This window comes from Monodelphis domestica, chromosome 3 (assembly GCF_027887165.1).
Source record: "Monodelphis domestica isolate mMonDom1 chromosome 3, mMonDom1.pri, whole genome shotgun sequence".
Taxonomy (NCBI): Eukaryota; Metazoa; Chordata; class Mammalia; order Didelphimorphia; family Didelphidae; genus Monodelphis; species Monodelphis domestica.
In genome coordinates this window covers 3,188,609-3,207,249 of record NC_077229.1, presented here as the reverse complement: position 1 = coordinate 3,207,249, position 18,641 = coordinate 3,188,609, and positions in this window count along the sequence as shown.

The following is an 18,641-nucleotide window of genomic DNA, read 5'->3' as shown; positions in this document are numbered from 1 at the left end:
GGCGTTGGAAGCCTGGGTCCAGTGGCATGAAAAATTGTTACGCCTGGAGACTTCCTCAGCTGCATTGGATGGCCCTGTTGTCTTTTGTGCTCCAACACACCCTGAGCACTCCACAGTGCTTTGCTGTGTGGCCATCTCAGCCTTTGAACCTTCTTATTGGTTTCTTCCGCCTGTTCCACCGAAGCAGTCTTCACATGCTGGGTGAGCAAAGCCCTGGTTCACCAGGGATCGATGACCCGCTGGCTATCCTCACAAGGTTTAGCCGACCTGTCGAAGCCGTTGCCCGGGGTGTGGCCGCTGCCACATGCTAGCAACTACTGGGAGCCACAAGTGAGAGCTGGGTGTCAGGTGTTGGTCGGAGGCTGGAGAGCTGCCGTAGAAGTGCACGACAAGCCCTCCATACCAGAGATACTACCCCTCCCTGAACACCCCATACACCCCATTTTATTAATATATGCACTCAGGGATATGGATTTTCCTCTAAGTACTCCTTTGGCTGCATCCTATAAGGTTTGAAACAATGTCTCACCATCGTCATTTTCCTCAATTAAATTATTAATTGTTTCTATGATTTCTTCTCTAACTATCCAATTTTGGAGTATCATATTATTTAATTTCCAATTAATCTTTGATTTGGCTCTCTATGTACCCTTACTGGTCAATATTTTTTACTACTTTATGATCTAAAAATGTTGCATTTATTATTTCTGTTTTTCTGCATTTGAGTGCCATGTTTCTGTTACCTAGTGTATGATCTATTTTTGTGAATGTGCCATGTGGTGCTGAGAAGAAGGTATATTATTTTTTGTCCCTATTTATTTTTCTCCATATGTCTAATAACTCTAATTTTTCTAAGATTTCATTCACCTCTTTTACCTCTTTCTTATTTATTTTTTGGTTTGATTTATCTAGATTTGATAGTGGTTGGTTCAAGTCTCCCACTAATATGGTTTTACTGTCCATCCTCTTTCAATTCTCCTAGTTTCTCCATTAGAAATTTGGATGCTATACCATTTGGTCCATACATGTTTATTAGTGATATTTCCTCATTGTCTATACTCCCTTTCAACAGAATATATTTACCTTCCCTATCCCTTTTGATCAGTTCTCTTTTTGCTTTGGCTTTGTCAGATATCATGATTGCAACTTCTGCCTTCTTTCTATCAGTTGAGGCCCAAAAGGTCTTACTCCATCCTTTAATTCTAACCTTATGAGTATCAACCCACCTCATATGTGTTTCTTGAAGACAGCATATGGTAGGGTTTTGGGTTCTAATCCAATCTGCTATTTATCTACGTTTTATGGGTGAGTTCATCCCATTCACGTTCAAAGTTATGATTGTCACTTGTGGATTCCCTGGCATTTTGATATCTTCCCCTAATTCTGACCTTTCTTCTTTAGCTATATGCTTTTGAACCAGTGATTTACTTTAGGTCAGTTCTCCTAGTCCCCTCCCTTTATAATGTTCCCTTTCTATCCCCTCCATATTTATGCTCCCTTCCCCTCCCCCCTCTCCTTCCCTCCCTTTTTATGCTCCCTCCCCCCTTAATTTTCCTTTCTTTCTTGCCCTAATGGATAAGATAGAATTCAGGATCCCACTGGATCTAGATGTTCTTCCCTCTCAGAGTTGATTTCACTGAAAGTAAGGTTTAAGTAATACCACTTCACGCTCTCTTCCTCTCCTTCTCATATGAGATTTCTTCCCTTCCCCTTCCCATGTATATCTTTGTATGGGAAAGATTATTCTATTTAGTCCCCCCCCCCATTTCTTGAAGTAAATCCTAATATTATCAAAGATTCCCCCCCCTTGTTCTTTCTTTACCCCCTCTTTCACCAAATCTTCTTGATGCCCCAATCTTTCCCTATGCATGATTCTTCTAACTACTCTTATGATGCATACAATTTTGAGAGTTACACAATACATTTTCCCCACTTATTAATATATATAATTTGATGTAAATGTAGTCCTTATAGAAGAGAGTTAGACTTAAAGAAAAAATAAGATTTTTCTCCTTTTCCCTTTGTTTCATGTTTACCTTTTCATGTTTCTCTTGCTTTCTGTGATTGGATATCAAATTTTCCACTAAGTTCTGGTCTTTTCTTAACAAATGCTTGAAAATCTTCTATTTTGGTGAATGCCCATACTTTCCCCTGGAAGTATATAGTCAGTTTTTCTGGGTAGTTGATTCTTGGTTGGAGACCCAGCTCTCTTGCCTTTCTAAATATCGTGTTCCATGCTTTGTGGTCTCTTAGTGTGTTAGCCACTAAGTCATGTGTGATCCTTATGGGAGCCCCTCTATATCTGAATCTCCTCTTCTAGGCTTCTTGTAGGATTTTCTCCTTTTCTTGGAAGCTCTTGAATTTGGCGATTACATTCTGGGGGGTTGTCTTTTGGGGATTTAGTATAGAGGGTGTTCTATGAACCCTTTCTATTTCTATTTTGCTCCCTTGCTCCAGAACATGTGGGCAATTTTCTTCTCTAATCTCCTGTAGTATAGCCTTGAGGTTTTTGTTTATCTCTGGTTTTTCGGGCAGACCAATCATTCTCAGGTTGTCTCTTCTTCCTCTGTTTTCCTGGTCTGTGACCTTTTCAGTGAGATATTTTATGTTTTCTTCTAATTCATTAATTTTTGGCTTTGCTTTATTAATTCTTGCTGTTTTTCAAGCTCACTGTATTCCAGTTGCTTAATTCTGGTTGTTAGGGACTGGTTTTGCTTTTCAGCTTTGTCTGCCCTTCTATTAGATGCTTCCAGGTCTTTCTCCAATTGTGAAGTCTTGTCTATCAGACTGCTGATCTCTTTCTCCCATTTTTGTTTCCAGAAGGTTTCCATTTTTTGGATAAGCTTAAATTTGAGTTCTTCCAGAGCTTGTGGATAATTTCCATTTGGGGAGGAATGTTTTGATTTTGTTTGGATTCCATCATCTTCCTCTTCTTTTCCTTGGGTACTCCCGCCATAAAAGTTTTCAATAGTCACTTTTCCCCCTTTCTTTTGGAGGCTTGATTTTGGGCTGTGTGAGCCATTTCCTTTGGTGGTTTTATTCCCCTTTCCTTTTTGGTCTGGGGTCTGGGTGATATGGGCGGGTTTTCTGTGAATTTAGGTTGCCTCAGACTAGTTCTTCCCAGCCTCCGAGGTTTCTTAGAGTGCAGGCCCCTGTGCTCAGCGCAACCCCCCCTGTGTTCAGCACGGCCTCCCCTGTGCTCATGACAACTGCCCCTGTGTTCAGTGCTGCCTCCCCTGTGCTCAGCGCAGGATTCTCCTGTGAAACCTCCCTGAGAGGTCATTTCCTAGCATTCTTTAGATCTCAAGGACCCTGGTGTGCCCCCCCCCAAACAGAGACGTTCCTCACTCTGTCCCAGTGAATACTCTGATACCTTACTCTGGTTTGGTGGGGGAGGAGGTGGAGGGAGAAGGGAGGCGCAGTTCATGTTTTTGTGCAAGTTTTTCCTCCTTCTTATGGTGTGGAAATGTTCAAACCCCACATACCTTCATTTCTGTGGGATCCTGGAGAGTCCCTCCGTTCCTCCAAAGGTGATTTTTATGCTCTTTTGAGGTAGTCTGTTTCGTTCGGTGCCGGGGAGAGGAAGCGATCTGTGTCTAGATTGCAGCCATGTTTACCCGGAAGTCTCAATTTGATATTTAATTAACTGGTTTTGGAGAATCGTATTGTTTAATTTCCAATTAATTTTCAATTTACCTCTCCATGTTCCCTTATTAACTATTCTTTTCATTGCATTGTGATCTAAGAAAGTTGCATTTATTATTTCTGCTCTTTTGCACTTGTTTGCAATGTTTTTATGCCCTAATATATGGTCAATTTTTATGAATGTACCACGTGCTGCAGAAAAGAAGGTATATTCCTTTTTGTCCCTATTTATTTTTCTCCACATGTCTACTAACTCTAATTTTTCTAAGATTTCATTCACTTCTCTTACCTCTTTCTTATTTATTTTTTGGTTTGGTTTATCTAGTTAGGATAGAGGCAGGTTCAGGTCTGCCACTAGTATAGTTTTTCTATCTATTTTGTCCTTGAGCTCCTCTAGTTTCTCCTTTAGAAATTTGGATGCTATGCCATTTGGTGCATACATGTTGAGTACCGGTATTTCCTCAGTGTCTATACTCCCTTTTATCAGGATGTAATTACCTTCCCTATCTCTTTTAACTAGATTTGTTTTTACTTTGGCTTTGCCAGATATCATGATTGCGACTCCTGCCTTCTTTTTGTCAATTGATGCCCAATAGATTTGGTTCCACCCTCTTACTTTCACCCTATGTGTATCTACCTTCCTCGTGTGTGTTTCTTATAGACAGCATATGGTAGGGTTTTGGATTCTAATCCACTCTGCTCTTCGCTTGCATTTTATGGGTGAGTTCATTCCATTCACATTCAGAGTTATGATTGCTAGCTGTGTATTTCCCAGCATTTTGATTTCTGCTCCTGTTCCTGCCTTTTCTTCTTTCACTATTTCCTTCTACACCAATGTTTGCTTTTAAACAGTCCCCCTAGTTCCCACCCTTATTTTACTTCCCTTTCTACCCCGTTCCCTTCTTATTCCCCCCCCTTATTTTCCCTGTAGTCTTTCTAAAATTAACCCCCCACCTCCTACCTCCCTTATACTGCTTCCCTCTCCACCAGACTGTTTGTTACCCTTCTACTCCCCTATAGGGCACAAATCTATTCTCTGCCCCCAGTGGATTGGATTCTTTTTCCCTCTTTGAGTCAATTTCAAAGCACATAAAAGTTGAGTATTTCCTGTCTCCGACCTCTTTACCCTTCCAGTGTATTGATGTTCTCCCCCCTCCCACCATAAGCTTCTTTGTGACATATAAATTTACCCCCATTTGTTTCTTTTCCCATTTCCTTTAATATTAACCTATTTTAAGCTCTAGTTATATATATGTATATATATGCATACTCATGTGTATATATTTATGCATGCATATATCTATATACCTATTTAAGTCTTGTCCTTTCATCCTAAACAGTTTGTCACTGTTCCCTCTAAGTGTTCTTCTTTTTACTGCCCAGGTAATGACAGTTTTTAAGAGTTACCAATGACCTCTTTATTTATAGGGATACATATCATTTTAACTTATTGAGTCTCTTAAAACTTTTTTTGTTTTGTTTTGTTTTTCTTTTTCCCCTCTTTTTTAATTACCTTTTGATGATTCTCTTGAGTTCGGTGCTTGGACATCAAATTTTCTGTTCAGGTCTGGTCTTTTCTTTACGAATTCTTGAAATTCTTCTATTTTGTTGAATGACCATACTTTCCCCTGTAAGAATATAATCAGTTTTTCTGGGTCGTTGATTCTTGGTTGTAGACCTCGTTCCCTTGCTTTCCAGAATATCATATTCCATGCCTTTCTTTTTTCAGTGTGGATGCAGCCAGATCCTACCTTATACTCACTGTGGTTCCGTGGTATCTGAATGACTTCTTCTTGGCAGCTTGTAATATCTTTTCTTTGGTCTGGTAGTTTTTTAATTTGGCTATAACATTCCTGAGTGTTGTCATTTGGGGATTAAGTACAGGACGTTATCTGTGGATTCTTTCAATCTCCACTTTTCCCTCTTGTTCTAGGATATCGGGGCAGTTTTCTTTAATAATTTCCTGTAATATAATGTCCAGGTTTTTTCTTTTGTCATGGTCTTCTGGTAGACCAATGATTCTTTTTTTGTTGTTTGTTTGTTTGTTTATTGTTTTTTTTTTAAATAATATTTTATTTGATCATTTCCAAGCATTATTCATTAAAGACAAAGATCATTTTCTTTTCCTCCCCCCAACCCCCCATAGCCGACGTGTGATTCCACTGGGTGTCACATGTGTTCTTGATTTGAATCCATTTCTATGTTGTCAATATTTGCATTAGAGTTTCGTTTAGAGTCTCTCCTCTGTCATGTCCCCTCAACCATTGTAGTCAGGCAGTTGCTTTTCCTCGGTGTTTCCACTCCCATAGTTTATCCTTTGCTTATGCATAGTGTTTTTTTCTCCTAGATTCCTGCAGATTGTTCAGGGACATTACACCACCACCAATGGAGAAGTCCATTACATTCGATTATACCACAGTGTATTAGTCTCTGTGTACAATGTTCTCCTGGTTCTGCTCCTCTCGCTCTGCATCACTTCCTGGAGGTCCTTCCAGTCTCCATGGAATTCCTCCACTTTATTATTCCTTTTAGCACAATAGTATTCCATCACCAACATATACCACAATTTGCTCAGCCATTCCCCAATTGATGGGCATCCCCTCGCTTTGCAGTTTTGGGCCACCACAAAGAGCGCAGCTATGAATATTTTTGTACAAGTCTTTGTGTCCATTATCTCTTTGGGGTACAGACCCAGCAGTGCTATGGCTGGATCAAAGGGTAGACATTCTTTTGTTGCCCTTTGGGCATAGTTCCAAATTGCCCTCCAGAATGGTTGGATCAATTCACAACTCCACCAGCAATGAATTAATGTCCCTACTTTTCCACATCCCCTCCAGCATTCATTACTTTCCTTTGCTATCATGTTAGCCAGTCTGCTAGGTGTGAGGTGATACCTCAGAGTTGTTTTGATTTGTATCTCTCTGATTATAAGAGATTTAGAACACTTCTTCATGTGCTTATTAATAGTTTTGATTTCTTTATCTGAGAACTGCCTATCCATGTCCCTTGCCCATTTATCAATTGGAGAATGGCTTGATTTTTTGTACAATTGATTTAGCTCTTTATAAATATGAGTAATTAAACCTTTGTCAGAGGTTTCTATGAAGATTTTTTCCCAATTTGTTGTTTCCCTTCTGATTTTAGTTAGATTGGTTTTGTTTGTACAAAAGCTTTTTAGTTTGATGTAGTCAAAATTATTTATTTTACATTTTGTGATTCTTTCTATGTCTTGCTTGGTTTTAAAGCCTTTCCCCTCCCAAAGGTCTGACATGTATACTATTCTGTGTTTACCCAATTTACTTATGGTTTCCTTCTTTATGTTTAAGTCACTCACCCATTTTGAATTTATCTTGGTGTAGGGTGTGAGGTGTTGATCTATTCCTAGTCTCTCCCACACTGTCTTCCAATTTTCCCAGCAGTTTTTATCGAATAGTGGATTTTTGTCCCAAAAGCTGGGATCTTTGGGTTTATCGTATACTGTCTTGCTGAGGTCGCTTTCCTCCAGTCTATTCCACTGATCTTCCTTTCTGTTTCTTAGCCAGTACCAAATTGTTTTGATGACTGCTGCTTTGTAATATAGTTTAAGGTCTGGGACTGCAAGGCCCCCATCATATGTGGTTTTTTTTCATTATTTCCCTGGATATCCTTGATCTTTTGTTATTCCAAATGAATTTTGTTATGGTTTTTTCTAAATCAGTAAAGAAATATTTTGGGAGTTCAATGGGTATGGCACTAAATAGAGCCCCACTGCTCACAAGGTAGACCCTCCTAACCAGCACCTTTGCCCACCCAGAGGTTCCCGCTGCCGCTGCGAGCTCAGCACTCTGGGTTGGGGGGTAGGGGTCCTTGGACCTTCCTTCTGCCTTCTCCTTAGACCCGAGTGTTCTTGGATTCTGGCTTTTGGGGAACGTACTTTTTGATTTCAGTCCAGAAGGAGGGTTCCCCGCCTCTGTCCTGTTGTTAAGTTTGAATTTCAGTCCCCTAGGAGCATTTAGTTTGTGATCAGTAAGGAAAGGTTTTCAGAGGTCTGAACTTTTGCTGCTTCTAAGCCACCATCTTGACTCCACCTCCTTGTATGGCATTTTTAACGCCTATGAACTAATGGATATTTGTCACAATTTATAAAATCATAGAAACATCAAGAATTCTAGATATCATTCTGGTGGAAGTTAAGTAGTGAGCTGAAGATTTATAAATGAGAGATGCTACTTTTTTTTTTGGAGGCTTCTAGGGGTATATGCCCTGGGATTAACTGTCCAATTTCCATTCACATTTTTAGAAATGCGGGAGTTGGGAGTTGTAAAAATGGACTTGAATCCAGGACTTCAATCCCCTAAATCCTTGCTCCACTTCTCACCTGGGCCGAGATTGAGAAGGGGTATTTAACCTGATTGGAAAGGCTTTTGCAGGTCTTTGCTGTTTCCACTTGCAAGCAGATGTGGCGCTTTTGATAATGTAGGTGAGGTATCTAGGGCCCTGGGCCTAGACATGTGCTTTCTTATCCTGTATTTTCTTTAATTCTTAATCTTTAATAAACCTCTAAAATATAATACTCCTTGCAGAGAGAAACTAATTTCTACCTGCCTCAGTATCCCCAAAATTTTAATCTTTACAGGGTTAAATTTGTATTTCACTTCAGCTACTAGAATGGGCCTTACCTCATGTTAGGGGCAGGCAAAAATGACCAAAGATTGTTAAGAAAAACTCTAAAAAACATGTCTAAAGAACCCTTAAAATCAATTGAGATATGTAGCACTTTAAATTTTCCAAAGGTTGTTATAGTACTTTTCTGATGGAGTCCATCTATCCTCTATGTGACAATTTACAAAGTCAAAAATAGAAAAGTTGTTTTTATATGGGCTTATTCAATAATGTTCGTTCAGTATGGTTATAGGGGAAAAGCAACAGAATATAACAGTAGTTAGAGCTCAGTATATTAAAATGATCCAGTGTAACAGAAGAGTATTGAATGCAGTAATATATGAATTTAAAACCACAAAGTTAAACCTTAAGCAAAACAATCAGCAAATGCAATAGAATACAGATAATTTTATAAAACATTGGAGTCTGAAATGCCTTAAAAATATAACCTCATCTCTTTAAAGTTCCTTGTTGTTTTTTTTTATTCATTTAGATGCCAATTGTCAAAAGGCAGGAGATTGGTAATGGGTAGGCAATGGGGGTGAGGCCAGATTTCAACCAAGGACCTCCCGTCTCTAAGCCTAGCTCTCAATTCATTGAGCCACTGTGCTGCTTCCCCAAAGTTGGCTAAAGAGTTGCAAGGAGCTGAATTTTTCCCCTGAAGTAACAGAATCAGTGCACTGAAAAGATATCCTCTTAAAGTAGCCATGCTTTTAAGTTCCTGTTTGAAAAAGCCTCTATCTTCTTTCCCTTTCCTTCTCCCCTCCTGTTACCCCCTGCCCCCCGTCCATGTGGAGGCTAATCGTAGCCTAAGGAAAAATTAATCACCCCATTTTTACGAGCTGGTGGAAGTGAGTCCTGGGCCTGGGGAGATGAGTCAGAATTGCTGGGCGGGGCAGTTCATCTGGGTTGGGATTGCAGGCAGCAGAGCAGGCAGGCCAGGGCTGGGCCTGGGGTGATGAGCAGTCTGCTCTGAGCTAGAGTTTGCTGGGCAGGCAGGTAGTGACCAGGTGAGTGAGATCTGGGTTAAACAGGTCTGGATTGCAGGCAGGCAGAAGCTGAGAAGAACCAGGCTGGCGGGAAGGGCTCAAGAAAATCCGAAGAGGATGGCTGCCAGCCAGAGACTACATCAATATGGTTTTCTAAAAAGGCATCTTGGAGAAACATGGCTTAAAAAAACAAACAAACTAGGCACTAGCTATTAAAGGCTGATCTTAGTTACAGTAGACAAAAGATCAGAAGACTGAGGGTATTTCATTTTTACAAAGTGGTTAGCCAAAACTGTAGCAGTTAAAATTGGTTTCTCTGCTAGAAGTCTTATATTTTTATGAGGTTTTATTAAAGATTAAGAATTAAAGAAAATAAAAAATAAGAAAGCACATGCCTAGGAGGGCCGAATCGCCTATTCACTTACACTACATCATGAGAGACATTTGTCCCTGGAAGCGCAAGCAGGAAGAGAGAGCCAGTAGGCTTTATGGCCAGTTTAAATAGAAATTTTGATCTCACCCAGGTGGGGATCTCAGTGAGATTAGAGGGCATTTTGGGAACTAGAGACAGGACTTCTGGGGATTGAAGTCCGGGGTTCAAATCTCCATTTTTATAATATTATAAATTTGGGTTAGTCAGATCAAGATGGATTAGTGTAGTCTGTGAAACACAGGAGAAGTGGTTCCTTGTGGAACCTGGGAGTTTATTTGGGTGAATTTAGAATCCCTTAGAATTAGAAATCCTTTGTTTCTCCTTATATATTTCAATAAATACTTTATTTTTATAATAAGAGTCTCTTTAGCGTCCTTACACCTGACCCTAAAGGGAAGTACACATTTGATCTTCACTTCATCACTGAGGATACTTTTTATTAAATCTATCAAAAGAATCCGAAAAGTTTCGAACCTATATTGGAACAGTTTATTCATCTAAATATTATATTTTTATTACTCGCTATGATTTATTTTTTTACAACCACTGCTCCAGATTCATGAATCTGACTTGTAAAGCCTGTATATGAGAGGTAATAGAAGTGTCCCTGCCTATTAATGATGTGTATACAGGAGAAAAGGGCTTAGCCTGCATTGGGGGATGTCCAAAAAGCATCTCAAATGGTGAGATATGTAAACCTCCCCTAGGTCTGCTACAAAAATAAAACAAAGCTTAGGGGAGGACTTCAGGCCATTTTAAGTCAGTTTCAGCTCACAATTTTCCAATCATGGGCTTAAGTTCTCTATTCATTCTCTCAACTTGGCCTAAGCTCTGGGGGTGATATGGTACATGGAATTGGGGAGTGATCTCCAGAGAAGAATAAATCTGGGACAAAACAAAATCAGTAAAATGGGTTCCCCTGTCTGAATTAATTGATGCTGGTGGGCCAAAGTGAGAAATAATTTCTCTTTAAAGCCTTTTAGCAACAAAAGGTGCTGGGGCTCAGGGACTAGGAAACGCTTCTGGTCAGCTGGTCCACTATGGCCAGGCAAACTTTGTAATTTCCAGCTTTAGGCATGGTAATAAAGTCAATTTGTAGATGCTCAAAAGGTATGTAAGCCTAAGGACACCCACCAAAAGCATGTTGGTTATATGCTTGGTGAGTGGAACAGGCTACACATACTTTAGAGGCTATGGTAGTTATACCAGGGGCTATCCATACCTTCTTAACAGAGTCTACAATACCCTGAGTGTGAAAGTGACCATTTTTATGCACTAAGATTGGCATATTTAGTAATAAAAACTTCTGGAGAACAGGGGTTTTCCTTCAGAGGACGCCTATACTCCATTTATCTGTTTTGCCTTAAATTGTTGCTTCCATTTTTTGACTTCCTTTTCAGTATAGGAAAGTGATAACTCTGCTTCATTAGTTGTTGTTACTGTTAAAATTAATTCAGGCCTGTTTACAGCTGACAGCTTTGCAGTAGCATCTGTCCAGTCATTTCCCTTAGAGACAGGATCAGTTCCACATGTATAGGCAGAGCAATGAACTAAGCTAGGGCTTCAGTGTAACTAGAGTGCAGAAAGAACTTCATTAATAATTTCTGCATTTGCTATAGTTTTCCCAGCTGAGATTAAAAATCCTCTCTGAAGCCATAACATACCGATTGTATGACAAATTCCGAATGCATATCTGGAGTCAGTACAAATTGTTGCCTTCTTACCCTTGGCAATTATACAAGTATGTTTCAGGGCTATCAGTTCTGTACCTTGAGCACTTAAATTTGAGAATAATGAAGCTAACCACACAGTGGTAAATTCTGTGACTACAGCAGCTCCAGTGTAACATATATTATCCTTCACGAAAGAGAAACCATCAGTAAATAAGACTAGATCTGGATTGTCTAAAGGAATGTCCAGGAGAACTTCCCGTGGCATTTCATCCATGGACATTAAAGTTTAACAGCTATGTAATGGTTCTCCTGAGACTGGCAAATCAGGAAGCAAGGTGGCAGGGTTGAGAGTTGTACAACATTTTAAAATTATATTTTCATTGTTTAATAAGGTTATTCCATATCTTGTGAGTCTTTGATCAGAGAATGCCCGTGTCCGATATCTGAGCAACAATACCTCTACTGCATGTGAGCACATAATTGTTAATGGATATCCCAATACCAAGTCAGCCACCTTAGTTGCCAATAAAGCTGTGGCTTTATTATTATTTTTTTATTATATATGTATATATTATACTAATATAATATTTATTAATATTATTACCTCTAAGGCATGATGGTGCTCCTGAAGCTACTGGCTCCAGCTGGGCTGAATAATAAACAACTGAGCTGGTCCTAGACTTTACGTTAAAACACCTAAAGCCACCCCTTTCTGTTCATGCACATAAAAAATGAATGGTTTATCATAATATGGGATACCTAGAACAGAGGCAGATGAAATAGCTTGTTTTAAATCTGCCAGAGCTGACAAATGTTCTGGTTCTAATCTGAGTGATTCAGTGCCTGAATATTTTGTTAGTACTATAAGGGGGTTTTGCAATTTCCCCATAGCAAGGGATCCATTGTCTACAAAACCCTGTTGCCCATGTGAAGATTAAAATTTAATTCTCCCCTGATTATAACAATGAAAATACTTAACATTTCCCTGATTGTGAAGATTAAATTGTAACCCCTGACTATTTTTAGATTTAATCCCCATAAGTGTAAACACCCTACTTAAAGTTAAGTATGGAGATCTACCCATTTATAGATCTAATTACCAAAAGTGCAAACATCCCACTGCATCATGAAGTGGGAGGTCCATGACCCATGTGTGCGATAGTGAGAGATGAATCAGATTCAACTGAATGCCTCCTGCGCAGTCCTAGAGCAGGACTTCAACTGTGTTTGGTAGATGTAAAATTAGGGGTAGACACAGGAAGTGATGCAAAAGAATCATCTGTAAAAGGAGTTGTTACTTCCTTTGAGAAGACAATTCTTCATTCCTTTGAGTGCTGGCTGGACCTGAGATCCTAATTCCTGGTGAGGGTGATAAAGAATCTGCTGACTGGACTGGCACGTGGTGAGTAGTATAAAAATTAAATTAGTCTCTAGTAAGAAAAATATTATATTTTATGAGATTTATTAAACATTATTAGAAATCAAGGAATAAAGAAAATACAAAGAAGAAAACCATGTGCCTAGGGCTCATTAGCCCATTCAAAACCCCCATGCTTAGCTTACCCACTACATCATTGTAAAATGGAAGAGAGAAAACTAGGTGTAGCTGCCAGTTAAATACTCTTTGTGTTCTCGCCCAGGTGGAGACTCGGGTGAGATTATAGGGAATTCTGTGAAGTACCAAGGACTTCTGGGGATTGAAGTCTAGGGTTCAAATCTCCATTTTACATTCCACCTCCCTAAGGCCCGAGGAAGACTAGTCTCTCTGCTGGGGCTTGTAAACAAACCAACTTTGAAATTACAATAATTTGAGGATAAGAGGAAAAGAAAACAAAAGCAATGATTGCTAGGCACATTGACAAAAAGCCAGTTAGAGGGCAGTCCCCTTTGGCATGAAAGTATACATACAAATAAATGTTCAATCAACCACATCCAAAGTTCATTCTTGATCTTTCTCGTGCAGCTTGTGGACTGTGGAGGCATCGACTTCTCCAAACAGTTCAGTTTCTGGATTCGGAGAGGTACCATGCTTCTTAACCTAAAATTCTTCTCAAAAGGAATTTAAACTTTGCAATTTAAAATAATAATAATATTTTTACATTCCCCCCCCCCCAGGGATCATTTAGGTATGCATGGCTGAGTTCTGAGGTATATGAATCAATTGTCAAAAGAAATAAAAAACATTTAAAAATCCAAATAAAAAAAGATAATTTCTGGATAAAATATAGACTATCAAAGTCTTATGTGTAAAAATTCTAAGTAAAGGAAAACTAAATCTATAACAGGTCCTAGAATCAGGGACCAATTAAAATGATATAAGCAATTAAGGCATTTACCCAGTCAGTAGCCAGGACTACAGAAAGTTTGCCACATTATGAAAGACAGAATAGGGACTAGATTTTAGGAGCCAGGTAGGAGACAAATTTTGGTACTTGTCTGCAAGTATTTTCATGAAGAATATGGATAAAAGGAAGGCCTACATCTTAACATATGTTAAGCATCACAACCTTGAGTCTCACACTAGATTCAAGTCCTTTGTATTGGCTTAGAATTTTCATCAACCTCATCAGGATTGGTTTCTTCATTTTTGACCTGTGTGCTCTTTTGGCACAATTCAGGTTTAGCTTTGTGCTTCTTTGGCCCTGTGCAATGGCTCGTTTGTATATCTTGTCCTGGAATCAGAAAGAATCATTAAGCAAAGTCCCATAATTTTTTTAAAACAATTAGTGGCATCATTTTTAGAGTCTCAAGTTTTGGGGGGCATGCATTGACATTATAGCAAATATATTTTAAACTTATATTACTGCAAATTAAAAAATTAAAGAAAATCTTAATACTGGTGACATGTGCTTCAAATATAAAAAGGAGAGAAAAAATAAAAGACTGAAATAGTATATTGCACAGGTAAGCAAAATGTAATAATAAAAGAGTTTTAAAATTCAAAATTATAGCTTGTAATCATTGACACAGTGTCAGCTAATAAAATGTAGAATACAAAGCTTTCTCACCTAAAAGGAGATCCATTTCCTCTTCATACCTGGCCATGATCCACTGTGAGTACAAGCAAATGAATTTCACAAGGTCACAGTTTTTTTAAATAAAGAACAGTAGTACAAATATGTAGTTATCAATATCCCCAAAATTCTCAATAGCCCAATTAATCACAATAGCAAACAAAAACCACTATCATTTTTTACATGAGTGTGCTGTATGACATTTAAAGGAAATGGATACTTGTCACAATTTTTTCAGGTGTAGCAATGTTTCAAGCTTGGCAAACATGTTTTTAAACAAAGTAAAACTTATTTGGGTCTAGAACATCATCAAGCAATCTAGATATCATTAAAAAATGTGGCAGAGGAGTCTAGGAAAAACCCAAACCTCTGTATAGTTGATATTGGGTAAAGTGAGCTGAAGAGTTATAAATGAGAGATGCTCCTCTTTTGGGAGTCATCCAGGGGTACAATGCCCTGGGATTAATTTCCCAGCTCCTTCGGTATGAGACTGTGATGTCCCATCCATTCAGATTTTTATAAATGTAAAAGGGTGGGCATTATAGTTGTATTTCAGTTCAGCTACTAAAAATGGACCTTATAACAGTTGTTGAAAAAAATATAAAAATCATGTCTAAAAGACCCTTTAAAATCAATTTGAGGTATTTAGCTCAATAAATTTTCCAAAGCTTGTTATACAGTTGTAACCAGTCCTGATGAAGTCCATCTATCCATCCTTTGGGTGATAATTTACAAATTCAAAACAGAAAAAGGGCTGTTTTTATATAGGCTTATTCAATAATATTTGTTTACTATAGTTATAGGGGAAAAGCAACAGAATATAACAGCAGATAAAACCCAGTACATTAAAATGATTCAGTGTAGCAGAATAGTATTGAATACATTGATATATGAACTTAAAACCAACAAAATCAAATCTTAAACAAAACAATCAGTAAAATTCAATAAAATACAGAGGTTTTTATAAAACATTGGAGTCTGAAATGCTTTAAAAATATAACTCCAGCCTCTCTAAAGTTCTTTGGGGTTTTTTTAAATCCATTTACATGCGTTTTGTCAGAAGGCAGAAGATTGGTAAGGGCTAGGCAATGGGTTTCAAGTGACTTGCCCAGGGTCACACAGCTAGGAAGTGCCTGAGGTCAGATTTTAACCCAGGAACTCCTGACTCTAGGCCTGTCTCTCAACCCACTGAGCCACTGAGCTGCTCCCCCATAGTGAGGGTGGGTTTTAGGAATCGCAAATTGGGCCAAAGAGTTGCAGGGAGATGAATTTCTCCCCTGAATCTCAGGTGATATAAGTAACAGAATCAGTGCGCTCAAAAGATATCCTTTTAAATAAGCCATTCTTGTAACTTCCTGTTTGGGAAAGTCTCTTCATTCTCCTTGTTGTCCTACCCTGTGGTCCCCTGCCACCACGTGGAGGCTAATTGTAGCTCAAGGAAAGATTACCCCAGTTTTTACCAGCTCTTGTTTGATTCCAAAGATACACAGGGAAGCTACCAGCAGCCTGGGTCCTGGGGCTGGCCTGGGGCGATCTGGATCAGAGGCCAGAGTTTCTGGGGCCGAGCTGATCTGGGTCAAGCAGGTCTAGATTGCTAGAGCACTGAAGCAGGCAGCAGGAGCCGGGCAGGCAGGGCTTGCCAATCTCTGCCCTTCATCATAGGAATTCTCCAACCCCTTTTCTAGACATTTTATCCTTTGCTAATGTCGGATCATAGCAGGTACTGAGGAAAGCAACCCTCAGACTCTGAAATCTGGCATTTCTCACTAGTTAAAACTGGTTAAACATCAGCTACAAAACCTGGCATTTCAGCACCAGTCAAACATGAATTGCATAGTTGTAAGCAACTCTGTGTATCAGATCTGTAATATTTTGTACTGAGCATCAGTTTTGTGTCTAATTGGTTTTATTAAGTACTCATATTATTCTTAGAACTGTAGCATCATTAACAAGCCGGTCCTCCACTGTGCCACATCCTCCACCCCATGTTGTCATTCCAGGACAGGGAGACTTCTCCCACATTCACCAGTGATGACAAGGTGGACAATGCGGAACAAGGGGCCTGCACACTCTGCTCTCTTCTGGGCTCCGGGAGTGATTCCTGGGCCCTCGGGCAGCTCAGACCCCAAGAGCTCCCCCTGAGGCGCTGCCTCCCTTGTTGGATTTCTCCCTGGGTACAAGGGAGCGCCCAGGACTGGATAAATGGATATTTTGAACCCTAGATTTAAATCCCCAGAAGTCCTTGGTATTTCCCAGAATTCCCTATAATCTCTCCTGAGTCTCCATGTTGAGGAGATCACAATTGATATTTAACTGGCAGTAACACCTCCCACACACTCTTCCCTTACAGTGAGGCAACAAAGTAAGCTAAGTGTGAGGATTTTAAATGGACTAACCAGCCATGGGCACGTGGTTTTATTTCGTGTCCTCTATATTCCTTGATTTCTAATAATCCTTAATAAACCTCATAAGATATAATACTTTTATTATTAGAAATGTAATTTAATTTTTACAGGACGGCCATCGACTCCTCCTTCTTCTTCCCTGTCTGGGCATCCTGTCTTTGCTCTCTGCTCTCCCAGCGACACTCACACCCTCTTCCTCTGCTTCTTTTCACCCTCTTGAGTCACTGCTCAGCCCAAAGGCAGGGAGAAGCCATCGGCCGCCCTCCAGGCCCCCGCAGTCTGACTGAGGAGACCCCTCAGCAGCCGTGTCCAAACCAGCTCTTGTAGGTGGGATGGAGGCCCGCATTGTGGGAGGGAAGCTCTCAGGGCTCTGAGGAGATCGTTAATTCCTGAAGGGAGGATTCAGCTGGGACTGGAAGGAAGCTCCGAGGCCAGAGGCAGGAGGGAGGGAGAACCTTCCCTGCAGGGACACAGACAGCCCATGGAGAGGCCCCGATTCAGACCGTGGAAGGTCTTGGCCAAGGAACAGCCCAGTGTCCCTGGGTCAGAGGAGGAGGAGGAGGGAGGTGTGAGGGGAGAGGAAGGGGCTGGAAGGTCAGTATATGCCAGGAGAGCCTGTTGTAGGAATGGTCAGGGTCCTTGCCAGGCACAGGCTGAATCAGGCAGCTGGGGAGGCCCCAGAGAGCTCCCTGTGGCTTTTGTATCCACTCCTGAGAGGCAACCCCCCCCCCCCTGTCCTGTTGCTGATCTCCCTGACCAGAGAGAGTCCAAGGAGTTTGGGGTGAACCCAGGAAGGACCCTCACACAGAAATGGGGCCTTTTTCTCAGAAGAGGAGCTTTGAGTGTTCTTGAGCAGAGCTGTTTGTACCAGAGCCAGCAGCTGGGAACATTCCTTCTCTGTTCAGTAGAATTCCTCCCTGGTCTAGTCCTTCCCTTGTTGGACAGGCTGGAGAGAAAGGGTGAGTTTCTGGAAGGCCTGGAAGTTTTCTGTGCAAATAGGCTTAGGGAGGTCCCGAGGGAGACGTCCTGGCCTTGTCTCAAAGGCATCCTGCTCAGTGGCAAAGACACAAAAAAATACAGACAGACTGGAGTGCTTCATGTTCTCCTAAAAATCTGCTTTCAACCACCTGTGCAATAACACTGGGGTAAATGTTCTTATTCTCCACATCTCACAGGGGAGGAAACTGAGGCAAACAGAGGTTCAGGTTCTGTGCAGAAGTTGTTCTGTTTTAAGGAGTCAAACTTTTCTTTTTTTTTTTTTTGTAATTGCCTCTATGTCGAGTTTACCTAAGCATTTGTGTCTAAGAACTGCAAAGTAAAACACCTCTGAGGCACCCTCTCATGCCTGACAATTTGGCCATTGTGCCAGAAAAAGGAAGTGATCACTGTGGAGATGTGTGAAATCTGGGACACTTGTGCATAGTTGGTGGAGTTGTTGTCCATTGATTGACCATTTGGGGGGCCACTTGGAACTCTGCCAAAAACGCTTTCAAACTGTGTGTACCCTTTGATCTAGGCACGTATCCTAGAGATCCCCAACGGGGGAAAGAACCTATTTATACACAGATATTTCTATAACAGGACTTTTTGTGGTAGCAGAGAATTGGATATGGAGTTGTGGCGTGTGATTATAGCGTCACCCTGTTGGGTTATGAGGAATAACCGGCAGCAGCATTTCAGACAAACCTGGGAAGACTTCCATGAACTGATGCAAAGGAGGAGCAGAAGCAGGAGAACATTTTATAGGCAACAGCAACGCTGTGTGGTCAGGCAGTTCCCAGACAAAAGCAGTCCCTGGTCAGGAGGATCAATGAGTCAATGATGCGAGATCAGCTGAGCCT